The 18870-nt window shown below is 36.4% G+C and overlaps 1 long non-coding RNA gene across 2 annotated transcripts in view; it reads left to right on the top strand.

The window, feature by feature from the left end:
* Positions 1-18870, top strand: part of LOC129145835 (uncharacterized) — a 42115-nt gene that overhangs the window by 18334 nt on the left and 4911 nt on the right. Inside the window, exons 2-4 of one of the 2 annotated variants that reach the window (XR_008551932.1) lie at positions 6121-6278; positions 6714-6795; positions 12078-12091. This is a non-coding gene — a long non-coding RNA (uncharacterized LOC129145835). Of the gene's footprint in view, positions 1-6120; positions 6279-6713; positions 6796-12077; positions 12092-18870 lie in introns of those variants that run through there. The other variant, XR_008551931.1, reaches the window with a different exon arrangement.

Below are 18870 nucleotides of genomic sequence, written 5' to 3'. Positions count from 1 at the left end.
GCAGACCTCTCCTGTCATGCCTGCTGCTCCCCTCAGCAGTGTATTTTGTCAGTCTGCCTGTTCTGCTCCCTGCTCTGTCTCTGGTGTATCCTCTCATCCTCCCATTCATCTGGCCTGTACCCTGGTTCTTGTATAAATAAATAGATAAAAATTTAAAAAAAAAAAAGAAGCCCAAGTTAGATTTTAAGATAAAACTTATGAATTCATTTATAGGCCTCTCCTCCATAAAAACAAGCAAGATTCCAACTGAAAATATCTTGAGTGGTGATAGACTATCTACAATGAAATAAAGAATTGAGGTTTTATCAGGAAAATACAAGCCCAAAATATTTTTTAAAACACATTGTCCTAGATACCTGCTCAATATTTCAGATGGCAGAAAAGAAAAAAAAAAGGCTAATTCATTCAGAATTTCAATTTGCTTTGTATACATAGTTTACAGTAGGTGATTTTAAAAATACTTGTCATAGATTTATTGAGTTCTAGGTTGCAAAATTCCCCCCCAAAATTTATATTCTTGAATTGCCATGCTCTCTCTGAAGTTACTGAAAGTATCAATATTCCTCCCATTTCATGGGTAAGAGACTGGAATCGCTATACAACACAAGGTCATGTGCTGGTGTGAACTACATATAAACCAAGACCTTTGCTTCTTAGGAGAGAGCTCTGCTATATCATAAAACTTTTATGGTTGTTGATATATTTTGAATATAAATTCTCAGTACAGGTTATAAATATCACTCTCATGAGGCTGCTTGTAAATTCTAAATGTTCCTTTGTAATGAATTTGATATTTATATGCTCTTAATAAGATAAATTTGAGGGTGTGGAAAAGTGGCTCTCTGTCATTCAATTAGATGACTCAACAAGTCTGTTGCTGGTAAAGTCTGAGCAAATGAGGCCTTGGGATGCTGAAGAGGTGAGTCAAGGATGAAGGATGAGCCTGAGGAGTTATATAAATAAAGTCAGTGATCTGGAATTACTAGCTATGAATTAACCTGCTTTGGAGGAAGAATTATGTTTTGAGTTGTAATGTATGGTGATGGTTTTATTTAAAGTAGGTTTTAAGCTTCTGGATTCAATGCACTTTATATGCCTCAATTAATTCATTTTGATCACTGACCACAATAAAAGTGTTATTGTACCATTTTACTTCAAGCAAAACTATTAGGAAAGTCAAAAAAAAGAGTTTTAAAAATCTGAAATAAGTAGATATAGCATAGAATGTAAAAGTTCATATTTAAAATGTATTGATTAGTGGCCTCTCCAGTGGCGCAGCGGGTTCAGCACAGTGCTGTGAAGCTGACTGCAGCCTCTGCAGCACGGGTTCGATTTCAGTTGGGGAGATTCTCACATGGTGAGGCAGACCTCTCCTGTCTTGCCCACTGCTGTCCTCAGCAGTGTATTTCCATCTGCTCCCCGCTCTGTCTCTGGTGAATCCTCTCACCCTCCTGCACCTCTGGCTTGTACCCAGTTCTTGTATAAAAATAAAAAAATCTTTAAAAAATAAATACATACATACATTCATACATACACAAAATATATTGATTAGTGACAGTGTTCAAGAAGTAAACTGAACTCTTGGCTCAAGTCTCAATTAAACACACAAAGAAATTTACCACCTCAAAATATAACGAAGGAAAATAATAGGGTTACTTTTACTTCACTTTATAAAAGGGGTGAAGGGGGGAACCAAACTTGAGAAGAAGGGGAGGAAATAACAGAGGTGAAGAAGAAAGGAGATGGTAAATAAGTGTTAGTGGTCACCACTATAATTCCTACATGCAAAGGTAAGTTTAAAAATCTCAGTTAAATGCAGAAAGCTAAAAACCTACCATCTATGACTACAGCTTGATATTTTGCATTTCCTCTCCAGTGTCTTACTTCCACCCTTTACATCCTCTCTGGTACTTTCTAGAAAGGTAGCCACACTGATGAGGTTCAGAGACAATTAACTACTAATTAACAGTTAACTCAGATCATTGTTTGGACTCAAACAGAAAACAAGAACAGTAAGTACAAAACACTTAGTGGCAGGAGGTGCCAAAAAGATATGCTATTAAAGAAAAGTGAAATTTACTGATAAGAAAGGAAATAAAAACTAAAGGAAGAGCTGAACAAATCTCAGGGTCTCGATGAGGAGAAACTACATCAATCATGAAACTGCATGTAGGATGCTACTGAAAAATTTTAAATTAAAGGAGAATAAACATTAAAGGTATAAACTTGCAAAGTAGATAAATAAGTTCTCAAGATCTAATGAACAACAATACAATACTGCATTATGAGATTTCAAGTTGATAAGAGAGCAAATCCTAATTATTCTTATCACAAAAAGAGAAATGATATATATGTGATATGGTAGAAGTATTAATTAAAGCTATGGAAGCAATCATATTACACTATATAAATGCATTATACAAATGTGTCAAATCAACACAATGCTACTCAGTGTTGCATGTCAATTATATCTCAGTAAACAAGAAAGAATGAATATTTTAAGAATCAACAAAGTTCTGAGAATAAGGCTGGAATTCTAAAATCAAATATTCATGATCATTAGTGAGAATTTACTTCATGCCCCACTATGTGCTAGGCCTTTCTATGCATTACCTCAATTAGTCTTTACCAGAATTATGTTATTATCACGGTCTGGGTGATGAAGAAAAAGAGGTCCAGAGAGATTAAATAGCTACCCCAAAGATACACAACCACTAAACAGAAAATCCCCCCAAGAGGAAAAAAAACAATAAAGAAATAATAACTGTAGCTCATATTTATTATATCCCACTGGGGCCCTTGTTCTATCATCATTGTCATCATCATCATCACATCAATGAGAAAATGTCAAGCCACCCAATCCAGAGAATCCAGAGGATGGGCAAGAGCATCAAATATGTGTGTGATGTCCATCTGGTATCCTATTCAAGTTCAACAAATCCACTTTGGGCAATATTTGTCTAGTCTTCATTTTGAATGATCAGTTTATACTCCTGGTTTGGGCTTTTGCAAGATGAAGGATGGTTGATCTCTCAGCCTGAGAGTCAAAGAGCAGAGAGTTCCTGTTTGATCATTTGACCTTGCTCTTTGGCCGAAGATGAAATTGTGTTGACAGTAAGCCTAGTGTCATGAGCCTGCACCCTGTTTGGGGTCCTGGAACTCATGCTCTGGAGAACCTGTGCTTGATCAAGAACTTTGCTGTCACTATTTCAAAATTCTTGATCATTTTATCTTTGAATTGATGTTTTCTAAGCAGCATCCAAGGAGACAATGGAGAATATATGTGAGTAGAGGAGAAACACGTTTATTCTATTTCTTGCCAGCCTATCTATGCACATATAGCACTTGTGTTGTCCCATGACTCATAACATGTGAAATTCTGAGAGATTCAAGGAGAGCAAAAGATAAGTAAGTACACTGCATGACTATAATGTGTACATATCAAGAAACAAAATAAAAAAAGAGTTGTGTTAGGTTTGTACAGCCTTTACACTATTTTGGTGTGAACAAAACTACATATGCATATACAGATACAAAATATATATAGGACATCCCTGGTGGTGGAAGGGGTTAAGTCACAGCACTATGAAGCTAACTGCAGTCATTGCAGCACAGCAGGGCACAAATTTAATCCCTGGCCAGCCAGGGAAGTGACTCATGTGGCACAGCAGACCTCTCCTGTCTTGCCTGCTGCTCCCCTTAGCTGTGTATTTCAGTCAATCTGCCTGTTCTGTGCCCTATTCTGTCTCTGGTGAATCCTCTCACCCCTTCCCATGCAGCTCTGGCCTGTACCCCAACTCTTGTATGTATAAATAAATAAATCTTTCTTAAAAATTAAAATAAAAACAAAACAAAATATATATATAGTGTAATTTTGGTTTATACTAGATAAATGCCCCAATGCATTAATAATTGACATTGTACAATATAAAGATGAACAGTGAAATTCATGCTAATAGTTTAAATGTTTATGCTTTCTTTACTTAGAATTAAATTTACTAAGACATTAAATAGCAAATACAGCATGACCTCTCCAGAGAGAGAATCTGTGGAAGAAAGGAAAAAACTTTATGTTTCAGTGCTTTTGATGGCACTGTCTCCCTGCATTTCGAACAAGAGATCTGGCATTTTTATTTTGCATTGTGTCTACTGACTAGGTAGCCAGTCCTAGGTGACAGGTTCTATGTGCCTGAGAGCAAGGGTATTTCTGAGGCATTCCTTTCTTGTTTGAGTTCATCCCCACAAACCCTGAGTCACTCTTTAGCCTAGGGAACTTCTAGTGTTTTGGAGGAGGCAAGGCTAGTTATACTCCCACTACTTTGGAGTAACTGGACCCTTAACACTGCTATCCCCTTCTCTATACCTTGATTGGGTTAAGTCACCTTTTTCTGTGATTCCAGAATCCTAACCATGTTTTTCTGAGCACTTATTCTATGTGGCTTCATTATTATATTTTCTCTTACTCACTGGACCATTAAATAGTACTTGAATTATGAAGACAAGGAAACTGTTCATTCATCTTTTCACATCCAGACACTAAACATGATGTCAGACATTTGCAACTGGTGCATTTATATCTCTTCCTCCTAATGTCCACCTCTTCACCCTCTTCTCTACCTCAACACACATATGTAATAAAATCCTTTCTCCCTTAGCCCCTAATTGTAGGGAGAGCACTGTTTCCTTTTCATCCTACTGAATGAAAATATAAGGGCAAATAATGTGATCCTACATAAGAAAGATGTCTGCAACAAACAAACCCTTCTTCCACCTCATGACAATTTTCAGTCTATTGTACCACTTCTATCAAAGTAAAATGAAAGACAGAAACAAAAGATCAGAATATGATTCCCAGATTAACTTCTAGCACACACCTCTAGCCAAACCACTCAAGTTTTCAGAACCTCAATTTCTTCATTTTATTAAGTAGGTGTGATAGAGTACCATCAAAGCTACAGTGGTGATACACGCACGTAGCTTCTATTTTTGCTTTATGTTTTGTATATCCATGATACATAACTAGTTTCATTATTGTTATTCCTGTTTTTGAAGAATTTATATTATTCTATTCAAATTTAATATTATATCCACTGAATGTTTAGTTAAGAGCAAAGACCAGAGAAGACCGTTAAGCACCTGCTCCTGAGGTTAAATACTATGACAATGTATCAAGTTTCACTGATTAAGATTTCATGGATGAACTAGAACCTGAAATAAATTGTTCTGGTCTATAAGGGTAAAGGTTAGGAGGAAAATTTAAGCAAGGTATACACTAACTGTGTTCTTATTCATGAGTATGCCAATTCCTTTGGAGTTGTATGAACCAGTTATATCTCAAAAGAGAATATGACATATATTCACTTAGACTCTGTCATCCCAATTTTACCAATTTTACCAACAGAGCTGCTTGTTTGATTCTATGAATGAATGGTGACATTAATGTCCAGTGGTACTTACCTTTCCTTACAATTCCAATTTTCAGAGAAAGGCATCTTCCTACTAACTATATATTTATTACTCAATATATAGTGAGTATGGATTGTGAGGACAGAAGGATAATATGCCAACTGCCCTTAGGAAAACTCAGAGCCTTTCATAGAATACCAGAACGAGGTACCAGCTTATTTCCCTGAGGTGTGGGTGGACTTCTTAAACTCAACATTTGGACTCATGTCACAAACTCTCTGTGTGTGGTGTGTGTGTGTGTGTGTGTGTGTGTGTGTGTGTGTGTGTGTGTAGATGAGAGCTGATGAGGGAAGAGTCTAGGGTGAGATAGGTAAGAGACTAGGAAGAGATAAGGCAATGGTGGCAGTTACTGAGTCAGCGGCTGCTGGTAGCAGTGACTTCAAGAACTGGACACAGAAGCAGAAACTATTTTTAAATTGTACTTTCTTTTACTGCCAACCTGTTGCAGAAGAACATAGATTTTCTTCATGAATCATGGACCTTTTATTCTGGGTTTTCTCTTCTTTATCTGTAAGAAATCTTTGGAACAACAAATATTTAAGACCTAATCTCAAATTTTTTCCAGTATCTAACTTTGCCGTGATTAATCTGCTTCTTAATAAACAGTAGGAAATTCCTGATTTTATTAGTCATTTATTCTGCTTTCTTTCTTAGTTCTCTCCTGGACAACTCTAATGAGGACAGAGTACTTCTGAAGCCTGGCCATTTTTGGCCAGATAAAGAGAAACTTCTTGACAGAATGTTCTGTGTACTTCACCGGTGCTGTGATGGAATGCCAGCGATGTGCTCAAAGCGGCCTGACACACGCAACAGTATGTTTGTTCACTGGAATATTAAGCAGGGAAACAATTCTCCAGCACAAGCTTTGTGATATGTTGATCACAAGCCCTTAGATTCTAGCTTCTTCCCTATCCACACATTGCCCCTCTACCCCCAGAAATGTGCATTTTAATTACACATTTTGTGGCAAGATTTACGACAATTATCACCCAAATCCATAATTAGCAAGTGGTAACAGATAGGCAGATAGATCCACTTATAGTGACATCTCTGACAGATTGACACCCCCCCCACACCCTTAAAAAATACCTGCAAGGCTTTTCATTTTAAATGTGGCCATGGTCTAACACAGAGCTGGCAAGCCTAGTCTCGTGTTCACAGAGGGGGAGGGGGCTATAAAAACAACATGTTCTCACAAGCATGGCAGAGCCCATGCATAAACCATTTGGTTTTGCAATTAAAAACAGGTTTGGCTTCCCTCTGCATCAGTAAGACAACGTCAAAGCAACATTCATCCCGAAAATTTTCCCTTGTGAATTCAAATGAACTGTGAGTCTTGGGTTTCTCTTTTGTTTGCATGTGCATGCCTTGAGAGTGAATTTTTGGAAGGGTTTTTTGTGTTTCTTTCTGGGGTAATAAGTTGATATGTATGTGTTGAATTATTGCTACCAGTTTGGTCTCAGAGACACTTTCCAGTTTGTGTTCCTTGGATACGTGGTTAGCATTTTGGATTCATTCTGTCAGGCTTATTACTACAAGTAAATTAATTCTCCAAGTCCGACCCTTTTGCCCTAGGAAATGATCACTCATTCTACAGATCTGCCTGAGCAATTGACTCTCACAGACTGACCTGACTTTCAAAGATACTGGAAAACATAAATATGTTTATTACTAGGAAGTGTCGTAAACTTGACTACAAGGACGGCTTAATTATATCTTCATTGCTGACATTCTTGAACGATGCATTGCACTGTTAGATTCTATAATATCGGGAGACATTACAATCTTAAAGCTAAAATCTTTGCTTTCCTTGGACAATGAAAAGCTTAGCAGGGTACTATGAAATCCACTCCTAAAAATTCCAGTACATTCACCAATTTTCCTTTCTTTCATTTGTTTCCTCATTCAATTGAGCAGTAAGAAATAGTGCCCTGATTTCAGCATTTACTGTTAAAAGAGAAACTCAAAATTTTGGTCACAGAAGAAACTACAAAGCATCAAGACCGAAACCATGAGACTAAAACCTTCAGAACCCTAGCCATTTACCAATGAAGAGGTCTTAGCTAAAGGAGAGGTCACTGAACTCAGGCCCAGCCACTGTTGTTCAAGAAAAGTTCTATAAAAAAGACAATATTAAGAATGACAATCTTTTAAGAATAGTGATGATGACTATTAATTAAATAGAAATGGACAAAATAAGAAAAATTAATCTCACTAAAAGTTATTATGGACTGAGTCAACCTCTATCTAATTTATAAAATTCTCATCAAAATCTATTAAGGAAGTTTTAGGTTATTTACAATTCTTTGGATGGAATTGTTTTATTTTCTATCATCCCAACAGTTGTTCAATACAATAATTACTAAAAAAAAATTACTTTTTATTATATCATTCTCAAAATCCATAGCTTGAGATAAATATGATATTTTTACAAAGTGTGAAAAAATATTGGGACTAATTAATTAATAATATGATAATAAACTTGAAATATGTGTAGTCACATTGATGTTTCAAGAATTATTTTAATCTCTTATATCTTACCTTTATGTAAAAGTATAGATGCATGTACATAATTTTATATTATTCAAAAGTTTATGTTTGACATGCTTTTGAGACTATGCAGACTCCATGAATAAAAAAAGAGAAAAGAGCTTTTAGTACAAATTTTCATTTCTGCTTTGATAAAGGAAATCAATTCCTTCAATTAACAAGATATAACCTATAAATAAATATTTAACATGTTCATTAATTCAATGTGCTGGAGAATTTGCAGATTTCTGCCTCCCATTTGCTGAGCTGCACTTTCTAATCATATACATGAAAGTTTAACTTAAGAGGTAACTTTAAGTCCAACAAAGACAGAAATAAATTCAACTTTAACATCACCAAAAATAACAATATAATAGTGCAAAAAGTCACATGAAAATAAATATATATGTATAATAAAAATAAATTTAAATTTAAAATACTCTGTCATTTCAGGCTTCTCCATTTGTCAAATATTGCTTCTTTTTGAAAAAGATTTTTAATGAGCAAGGAAACACTATCAATTAATTTAAATTTTGATTGGAGGGGGGAGAAAGTCTATGTCTTTTACAAGCGTACACATTTTACAAAACTTGTTTATATGAGTATATTCCTTATTAATTCAGTGTTAATAGCTTCATTCACTCATGGTTATGTATCTGAAGTGGTGTAAAAAATACAAAGGTATAATGGTATTATTGGCCCTTTAAACTCAAGTTTTCAAATACCCAATAAATGACACAATTAAGCAACTAAAGAAGGTTATTGAGTTAGAGAAGGGTTAAAGAATGAAATATTCAGAACTCATTTGAAAATGTGATAATTAGTTTTTGCAAGAGATCCAATAGGCCAAATGTAAAGAATGGCTTCTAGGTTGAAGAATCAGAAAGTTATTAAAGAAAAAATTCTTAGATCTTAATCACAAGCTTACATTTCAGTAAATTAAACACCCTCCTTATAAAGAAAAAAATGTACACAAGTCATTATGTCATTATACTAATTTGTCATATGCCTAAACTGAAAAATCCCATTGCTACACTATTCTCAACAAGAATTACATAGTACTTTCTAAAAGTTGGCTATTATTTTTCTTGTTGTTGCTATTGAGTTTTATTTTTAAGCAACACATCACTTAAAAATTGGAGAATTTGCTTTACAAAATTTACTAGAAATCATTTTCTGAAGAGGATTTCTTATTAGGGAAAAAGGAATTTGAAGGACCTGCATGTTGGAGCCACGGCACTTTTACACGGCTCATAGAAGGCCAAACATGAATAAATAGCAGGCAAATTCTCCCTTGGCTTCCTGTGCTTTAGTGCAAGGGACAGAGCTTAAAAGTGAAATTCTGACTCTCCTCTTCGGATTTCTGGTCACACATACCCTGTAAAAACATGGCTGAATGCACAGACTTAACACACAGGTGCGTTTTGGAAGTCGCTAGTAAAAATGATTTTAAAACATTCGGAAACTGCCAAGTGCTGAGAAAATGCTTATTAAAGACTAATAAAATCGTGAAAATTGAGGAGAAAACATCCAGTAAATTTTTTGGTGTGCTGTAAGGAAGTTGGTTTAGTCTCTATCCACGTGGGCTTGGCCGTGGTAAACTCGGGCAAGAAAAACAAGCTTGGCCATTATTTCACAACAGAATGTTACGGAGAGTGAAAAACAGCAGTTCAGTATTCACAAGGTCACCCCAAAGGCAGTTTTTCTCCCCTTTACCATTATAATTCTAGATTTTTCACAAGTGATTAGAAATTCTGCAAAAACATCTCCCCACACAGTATGTAATTTCACCCATGAAAATGAAGTATAAATACTATCAAATGGAGTGTAATATGGTCCTTGAGTCTATTTCGGCCAGATATCTGGACCAGGAGGTTGAGGACTAAGTGAATTTGGTCATATTTAACAACTGGTCTAGGATTGCTTTGTCTCTAGAAAGTACAAGAAGTATTAAAGCTGTAGTTTCATAGTTCTTGATGTTGCCAACTAATCACCTTCTAAGAAGTTATGGTATTGCAAAGGCCACAATAATTATAATTTTTCACCAATTGTTTGATACATGTGTAGACTGATTAACTTTTTTAAGTTAAAAATTATTTTGATCTAGTAATATTAATCAGCTAAGTGCTGCATGAAAACCTCTTTTCTGAGAACACAGAGACTCTGGTCTTTATTCAGTAGCACTGTTTACAAACCTGGTGAAACCCAAGTATTTCCTACATTGTTAATTAAAAATATGCATTCTTGACCACTGTCCTAGAACAAAAGAATCAAAATCTCTAAATAAGTGTCCTGAACATACACAAATTTTTAGGCATCCTTGGTGATTTTTATGATGAAGCATGTTTGGGAGACTCAGCTTAATTTGAATAGATTCAATGTTTAAACAACAAAATGCCTAAGAATAATAGAGGAATTTCTTCTACATAGCTCCAAAAAGTATATGATCTTTTTCTGTAGAGGTTCCCTGAGTTCTGGTGTGTAGATTTAGAGATGGTACAACAACCAGTAGCGTAGCCAGTATTTGATTCCCAATCAGAACACGCACAAACACGAACAAACTAACATTTTTAAAAGTGATCTCTAAAACTTCAAGGCATTATACAGAGTAAAAATTGCAACAAAAGAACTTCAAACATAGCAGTCAAAAAAGTGTCAATGTTAAATGAAAGAGAAAAATTATTCAATTATGTAATATTTTATTATCCATACTACTGTCTACGTTTTTAGAATCTATCCCAACATAGTGAATTTAATACATCATATCATGTGAGCCTAAACAAAATGTGTATTCATGTAAATATTCATGTAGACTTCCAAGAATGTAACTTCTGAGAAAAGAATCAGGAAACAGCTGGTTGCTTTGAAGGAAAAAGTATAGTGCAGCCAGAAAAATATAGTGCTTTTTTTTTTCTAGATCGTTACTTTTGTATTGAAAAGAATATTCATTATAAAACCAGGAAATATCAATAAATATAAAATATGAAAATTACTTTGTTTTCATCTTTTAATTAAGAATACTATACCACACTCCACTGTGATTAATAAATCTGATTGTTTTTTAGAGACTCTAAAGTCATTCAGATTGCCTATGTGCTAGTTTACATAACAAACAAGTAAAAAATAAGGCAAGCATCAATTCAGTGGGCCAGAGCATGCAAACTCTATGTAATAAAAGCTCCTCTAATGTAACAGCATCTCTTATGGTCAAATATCCTTCCCATTCCCTATTTCCATAAACAAAAAAATACATATAAAATTAAACTAGTGAGATATAGATGAACAAACTTATACCTCATCATGAAATTAATATTCTAAATATTTTCCCAGTGCATTCTTCTGAAAAATCTGCATCTGAATAAGTTGCTACTACCACTAATCACAGTAACACTCTGTCTTTATATATCAAAAAAGATAATCATATATAGTAAATCAAAGGCTTTGTATCACCTATTACATATGAAGAAACTAAGGAACAGTTTGCTGACGTGCTCATAGGTGCTGGAAGGTGTTTTCAGATCAGTGAAGCTGATCAATATCCCAGAAAGATCCAGTGGCAATTAAGGAGAAAAGAACAATTACTTTAATTATTAGTTGTATCTGTATATCCAATTAAATAATTGTCATTTCCATAAAACTTCACAAGAGAAAAACCATAATGAATAATTTAATTTGAAAGTAATAACATGAAATTTTTACCTCCAGAAATTTTAGTAACTTTGACTGCAGTGGCAATCTGTGCCACAGAGCATTGCTTGCCCTTTCACTTAACTTAAATGTCTCCCGGGGATCCTAATAGCTATATGATATGTTTGCTTTGGAATCAGATACCTGAAATGGTTAGCAGATGACCTGAACATTCAGTGATAAATTCAGACTTGTCTTTTTTGCTTGTTACCTGTATGTTGTGATTGAACATTCCCACTCAAAGATAATCTTTAAAATTACAAGTGAGAAACTGGGAAGTTGTTGAAATAATATTCATAGGTTGAAATCAACAACAGTATCTTAATTCTATTTCCAAATGGAGAAAGAAAGGAGAGGTAGCAGTATCTCCCTTTTTTTCTTTTCCCTCCAAACAGAGAGAACACTTTAGACCTCCAGAGCCTCATCCATAATGAATATAAGGTTTAACCCTCAAGCTATGTCTACCTGCTTCTCATTTCCCTGGATTTGGCTGCAAAAGAATGGGATTCGAGACCAGACAACACCCCAAGTTGCTTCTTCCTCATGCATTCTCCTCTTTCTAACCCCACCCCTGCCACGCCACCAGTGTGAGTAAGGCAATGTTGCAAATCCAGTGAGATTTTATTGGCAAGAACATTAATTTTACCTGAGCTCCCAAGTAAAACAAACTTGGAATTGCTCTTCTTATGAATAATTCTGTGTATAAAGGTACATTACACCTCCAGGACAGAGGAATATTAAATCAGACAAAGGACCCAGCATCTCATCCTCTTTGTGGTAACAGCAGAAAAGTCCAGTAAATGATAACCACTAGTCCCTAGAAAAGCAACTTTCCTCCTGCTGTTGCTAAGTAAAAACCCACATGAGAAATATGGTCTAAGAAAAGCATCACTCTGATACTAAATCTCTATTGAGAAACTATGGTTGTATGTAAGAGACTACCATGAGGATAGAAACCAGCATAAGATCTGGCCTTCAAGGTGTTTATCACTCCCAGTGAGTAGATGAGATTTAAACCTGAGTATGTCTTTGCCAAAAAAATGACACATGAAAGGTATACAACTTAAGTATAACTCTAGCAATAAATACCTTCTACAGGATTTCTAAGAAAAAAAGATATCACGGGCTCCTGAGATGGATGAGCAAGAAATAAATCATAGGTTTTTGAACAGTTGAAGATCTGAGGGACAATAATTATTTCTGATGTTAAGAATTTACCCTGACATCACTGTCCCTGACTCTCCTCATTTCTTTTAAAATACTCTCTACTCAGTGAAAACTGAGAGCTGAGCCCATCATCACAGAAGAACAGAAACAAACATTAAAAGGTTCCATTCCTTCCATTAGGTTTTTAATTTGTCTGATTTGATTTATTCCTTCCCTGTAGAAATGTTTGGGGCTGAACTCACTGACTTGTTTAGAAAGGATGAAGTAGGGACATTTAAGAAATCTCTGAGCACCCTGAATAATTATGCTTTGTTTTGCTTTGTGTACCATTCTGATATTACAGTAATGGTAGTTCTAACAAGTCAGCACAGATTCACAAAAACAAACTTAATGAAGAAGTGAAGACTACATTCATCTTGTCTTTTTTTTTTTTAGTTCCTTTGTTGTGTCTAGCCACTTAACCCAAACTATCTCCACAATTCTATACTTGTTACTAACATTGATTTAATGTGTTCAGACAATTTATCCACCATATACTTTTCACAATTCAGCACTGACAGGAATGTCTCTTTCACCCTGTGGCAGATAGAAAAACCTAGATTTTTCCTGCTGTGTAAATTAACTGAGTCACCAAGGTCATTTCAATGAGTATCACAAAGTAGAAAACCTGACTTCCCACAATAAATAAAAGGAAAAAGGGAGAGAAAAAAAAATAGAGCAAGAGTGGATGAGATGAAAGGGGGAGAAGGGAGTCGGGAAAAAGAGGGAGGGAGAGGGAAAGATATTTCCCTTGACTGAAATAATAGTGCAATAAAGCTATAACATCAGTTATTTCAATAATAAGCCTACGTCCCACCCACACAACCTTGCCATTCAAATGATTTGCTCATTTTTCTTGTTACATTATGATCAGTCTCTTAGTCAAGTCTCAGTTTGACTAAACAACTGCCATAGGCTACCAATTGGCCAACCTTCATTCTATTGAACAAAAACAATGAAATGGCCCTGAACACTCCTTTGGCCTCCACTACTCTCACAGGTTCAACCAGACAAATGAGCTAAGGATCCATGTCTCAGATGTAGGGGTCCTTTAGGACCACAAGCTCTTTTTCTTTTTCTTTCTTTTTTAGTGAGTGTTATTTGGTACATACTTTGATAGCAACTTAGCATTCAATCCATTGTATTGAGGAATCCATGTATTAAAAAATATGTTTTGGGGTCCTCTCTGGTGGCGCAAGGTGTTAAGCACTGCACTATGAAGCAATCCACAGCCTCTGCAGCACAAGTTCGATCCCCGACCAGCCAGGGAGCAATCCACATGGCACAGCAGACCTCTCCGGTCTTGCCCACTGCTCCCCTCAGCAGTGTATTTCAGTCACTCTGGCTGTTCTGTACCCCACTCTGTCTCTGGTGAATCCTATCACCCCTGCATCTCAAGCCTGTACCCCAGCTCTTGTATGCGTAAATAAATAAAATTAAAAAAAAAAAAAAAGAATATGTTTTGGGCCTCCCCGGTGGTGCAGCGGGTTGAGCGCAGCGCTGTGAAACTGTCTGCAGTCTCTGCAGCACGGGTTTGGTTACCGGTGGGCCAGGGAGATACCCACATGCCACAACAGACCTCTCCTGTCTCACCCGCTGCTCCCCTCAGCAGTGTATTTCAGTCAGTCTGCCTGTTCTGTTCCCCGCTCTGCCTCTGGTGAATACTCTCACCCTTCAATGCCTCTGGCCTGTACCCCAGCTCTTGTATAAATAAATAAAATCTTTTAAAAAAAAAAGTGTTTTTTTTTTTTTGCTTCATCACATTAAATTTGGAAGAGGGACTTGTAAGGGAATAAGGAACCAAATTGTAACTAAAGGTAAAAATAAGAACTGACACCAATATGTTTTTTACCATATGCTAAGCACAGCACTAAGTATCTTGCCCAGATCAACTCACCTGATCATCACAGCTCAGGAATGTGGGTGCTCTTAATTACTCCCATCTTACAGGACAGAACATTAAAATATAGAAAAGTTAGCAACATATCCAAAGTCATGTAGCAAGTGAGTGGCATAGCCAGAACTGAAACTGATTTTGGAGCTACACTTTAGAATGAGAATAATACAGAAGTGTTGCTCAGGAAAGTTCAATTGTAATAATGCACATTTGTAAAATCTGATCCAGGTAAAAACTCTTAAGTACAAAAGAATCACAGGAGAAAATGGAAAATGGAGCCAAGTAGTGATTTCCTAACACACACCATCAAATTCTGAGTATCTAAATCCATGTGTCAAATTTTCTACATCTAAAGCCTCGGATGAACAAATATGGCTCATATCCAAGAATCACTGAGTGCCAGTTTCTTCATTCATGTAGTTGAAATTACCTCTCTTGCCTTGGAGGGTCATTGTGAGAATCATGAACCCCTGGCATCAAAGCAGATACATGATCAATAAGTGGTAGCTACTATTTAGAACAGTTATTGGGTAATTTTTTTCCCTGCCCTCCTCACTATCAGATCTATCTTGCACCTAGGTGTTTACGCTCTTTTCAGAAAGCAAATAAATGTTCCCACTCACCCAACAAAACAAACCGCAATGCTGTGAAATGATATCTTGAACAGAACTGCAGTTGGGAAATAGTGAACATATAAGCTAGTACTACCTGAACTTAATCAGCGTTCAAAGGGAGTAGTTATGTATGATGGTGAAAGTTGTTTAGAAAGATCTGTTACAGCAGATACAAAGGTTGGATAGCCATACTGACTGAAAGAACGTTACAGCCTTGTAGTTATAATTAGATAAGCTGCATCTAAACAAATTTATGATTCAGGAAGTTAACTCCACGTGGCCTAGAAACCATCAGATCACATTTCCATTAAGTATTCTCTTCCTTAGCCTGACCCTTGCTGCCATCTGCCCCCTTCACAGGAGGGCAGGCAATGGAAAACTGTGAAGGAAGTTGGCTCCCAGATTTGCATAGAAAGAGGTGGGGCTAATTCCTTTGCTTTAAACTTGACCTTCCTATTCTGCTTCAAAAACAGAGTTGTAGTCCTTCTGTTGTTGTTGTCACAGAGACCACTGGTTTCCAGAAGCAACATCAGTGAGGGTGTTTCTCACACCAATGATTTTAACAATATCAAGTTAATTGCTGTGTAAATGGTGAAGAACTACAACTTCCCAAAATCATACATCTTATTTTCTGTCTACTGCTACCTTTTCCAAACTTTTATTTAGGTATGTCTGACCAACAGATTTAAAGGCAGGGGATATACACCTATGTGTGTCTTTGTCTTTACCTGTGTGTCAAAATTTGTATGTGTCTGCATGTGCCTCTGTCCAAACACAGGTGTGTTCATCTGTGCATGTTTGTGTATTCTCAGGGTGTGTCTGTCTGTGCATATATATCTGTGCACTTCTATGTATCTCTTTATAAGTGCCTGTGTTCATGTCTGTCTGTGCTCTGTGATTCTGTATATGTGTCAGGATGTTATGTGCTAGCATGTGCTTAACTGTGTGTGTCTCTGTGTGTGCATGTCTGTCTTTGAGGGCATGTATCAGTCATGAGGAAATAAATGGCAATGCATTTTAGAGTGCAGTGTTTCTGTATAAGGAGCCAACCCATAAGCAAGGTAGAAAAAAAGATGGAAAGGGACAGAAGAATGGATGAGCCATGTTGAAAGAGCCATGAACTCTTTCTGTCATGCTTTGTTGCTAAGCCTGATCTATGTTAGCACCAGTTATATTGAATCCACCCACATTTTCTTGCACAATTTTGAAGTGATAAACAAGAGCATGCTATTGGGGGCGATGGGTGTTCCCACAAAGGAAAGAAAAGACACTTGTACTAAAGGAGGACAGAAAAAAATCTCTTTCCTTACCAGAATACATATTACAGCCCATGAGTCCAAGAAGAAAATATACATTAATTAGATGACTTTACTAACTAATTAATCTACTAGATGATTTTGGTAGCTATTTCATGGGCCTTTTCCCACAAAGCTGGCATTATTTATTTAATCCACTTAGCAATTCCTAACATGAGCACTATTTGAGGTCAGAAACACCAAACATATGAATCCTGTACACATTCTAAGATTGTGCAAGTAAATATCCTATTGGAAATCTTTGCAAAATTATAACACTATTAAATGAACTGTGAAGAAATAGATAATAGGCTAATTACAAAACTAACACTCAGGATGGTTTCTTCCAATATTTTTCATCTAAAATGTTCACTGATTATTGTTCTCAGGATAATTCTGCAAAAGAACAGAATCCTAAACAGCCCTAATCCCCATCCTTGCCATCACATAATGAAAATTATTATTACAGGGTGGTATGAAGAGAGAATAAGGGAAAGAAAACAGATGATTTAAAGATAACTTTGCAAAAGTTTGTAAGTCAAAGCGATTGTGTGTTTGTGTGTGTTTTACACAGGTCTTAGATATTAAAGCATAATTTTCCATGTCCTGGGCTATTAATCAGGAGAGCTGAATTCTAATCTTTACCCCTCTTTGATTTCCTGATTAGCCTCCAGCGAGTCACTTTCAGTTAGCTCAGAGCAGTCACAAAGGTGCCTTTTGGCCAAATGGTGCTAATTTGAATCCTTTCTCAATCACTTAGTAGCTGTGTAATGTTGGGCAAGTTGCTTAACTTTCTTGTATCTGTATTGCTATGTTCAAAAAGAAAATATTAATAGTTTCTAGTTCATAGGGCTGTGGTGAGGGGCAAATGAGTTTACAGTATTAAATATTGTTTGAACCATTCGTAAGTCCACTATAAATTGCAGTCATTGTATTAACTCTGAGTCACAATTTCCTCAAGTAGAGCAAGAAAGGGTAAGAGTTGGTGACCTAATGAATTCTTTCTGCCAGTCTTCAGGAAAATTATCATAAGGAAGGTGGCTGAAAACCTAACCTCTCAAATCTTTTTTTTTTTTAATTTTTTTAAAGATTTGTTTATTTATACAAGTACTGGGGTACACAGACCAGATGTGGGGTGGGGGGGTGAGAGGAGTCCCCAGAGACAGAATGGGGAACAGAACAGGCAGACTGACTGAAATACACTGCTGAAGGGAGCATCAGGCAAGACAAGAGAGGTCTGCTGCACCATGTGGGTTGCTTCCTGGACGGCCGGAGATTGAACTTGTGCTGCAAAGGCTGTGGATTGCTTCATAGTGCGGTGCTTAGCCCCTTGCGCCACCACAGAGGCCCACATCCCAAACCTTAACAGCTATAGGAGCCCACCAAGTATTTTAGTTACCAAGACTCACCCACTCTGCTGCTGGTCACATAATCTCAGCTTTGACCCACTTCTACCAATAGTCACTTACGAATAGAACTAAATTGAAAGTTATAAACTGACATCTCACAGGCCCAATCAGGTCCTGGAATTGACTTGATTTGATTGATTGATTGATTTTTGGCTAGTACTTGAGGTCTAATTAACCCATCTTAGAAGCTTAGAAACACAGGTTCTCAGAGGAAGCACAACTAATCACCAAAACTCTAGAGCCCAGATAACAAAGATTCAGAGTCACAGACAATGAAAATATGCTTACATGTTATCAGCAGAACAACTAAAGATCCGTTACGTGACTGACATATCAAGAAATAGATGTCTTTATTCAGAATTACTCCCTTCCAGGTACCTTTGCAATATAGCATATGTAACTCAAGATAAACATCCTTCTATTACCCTGTATTTATATGACCCTGATCTGTTAAAAGAAATAAAATAGTATTTTAAAGGGACAACCCCTCAAATTGGAAACTCTACAGGTTTTAATTTTACCTTGTATTGAAGCAGAATAAGTCCATCCATCTTAAGAGCCCACGTGTGTTCCAGAAATGGAATATATATCTTCCATAAAATCACAGGATTGATCGTTAACGCCCACAGATGCATCATTGACTCAGTTTCCTCTACAGTTAGTAATATTCTCCATTCCAAAATGTGATCCAGTCACATAGCTCCAACATGTTCTTAAAAGGCATTTCTCAGAGCCAACACTGGTGCAGATAATGCATTTTCCTTTTC

Source organism: Talpa occidentalis, unplaced genomic scaffold (assembly GCF_014898055.3).
Source record: "Talpa occidentalis isolate TD23 unplaced genomic scaffold, MPIMG_talOcc4v2.1 talOcc4.14, whole genome shotgun sequence".
Lineage (NCBI taxonomy): Eukaryota > Metazoa > Chordata > Mammalia > Eulipotyphla > Talpidae > Talpa > Talpa occidentalis.
Note: the sequence above shows the minus strand (reverse complement) of the source record. Positions and strands in the feature narration are given on the sequence as shown.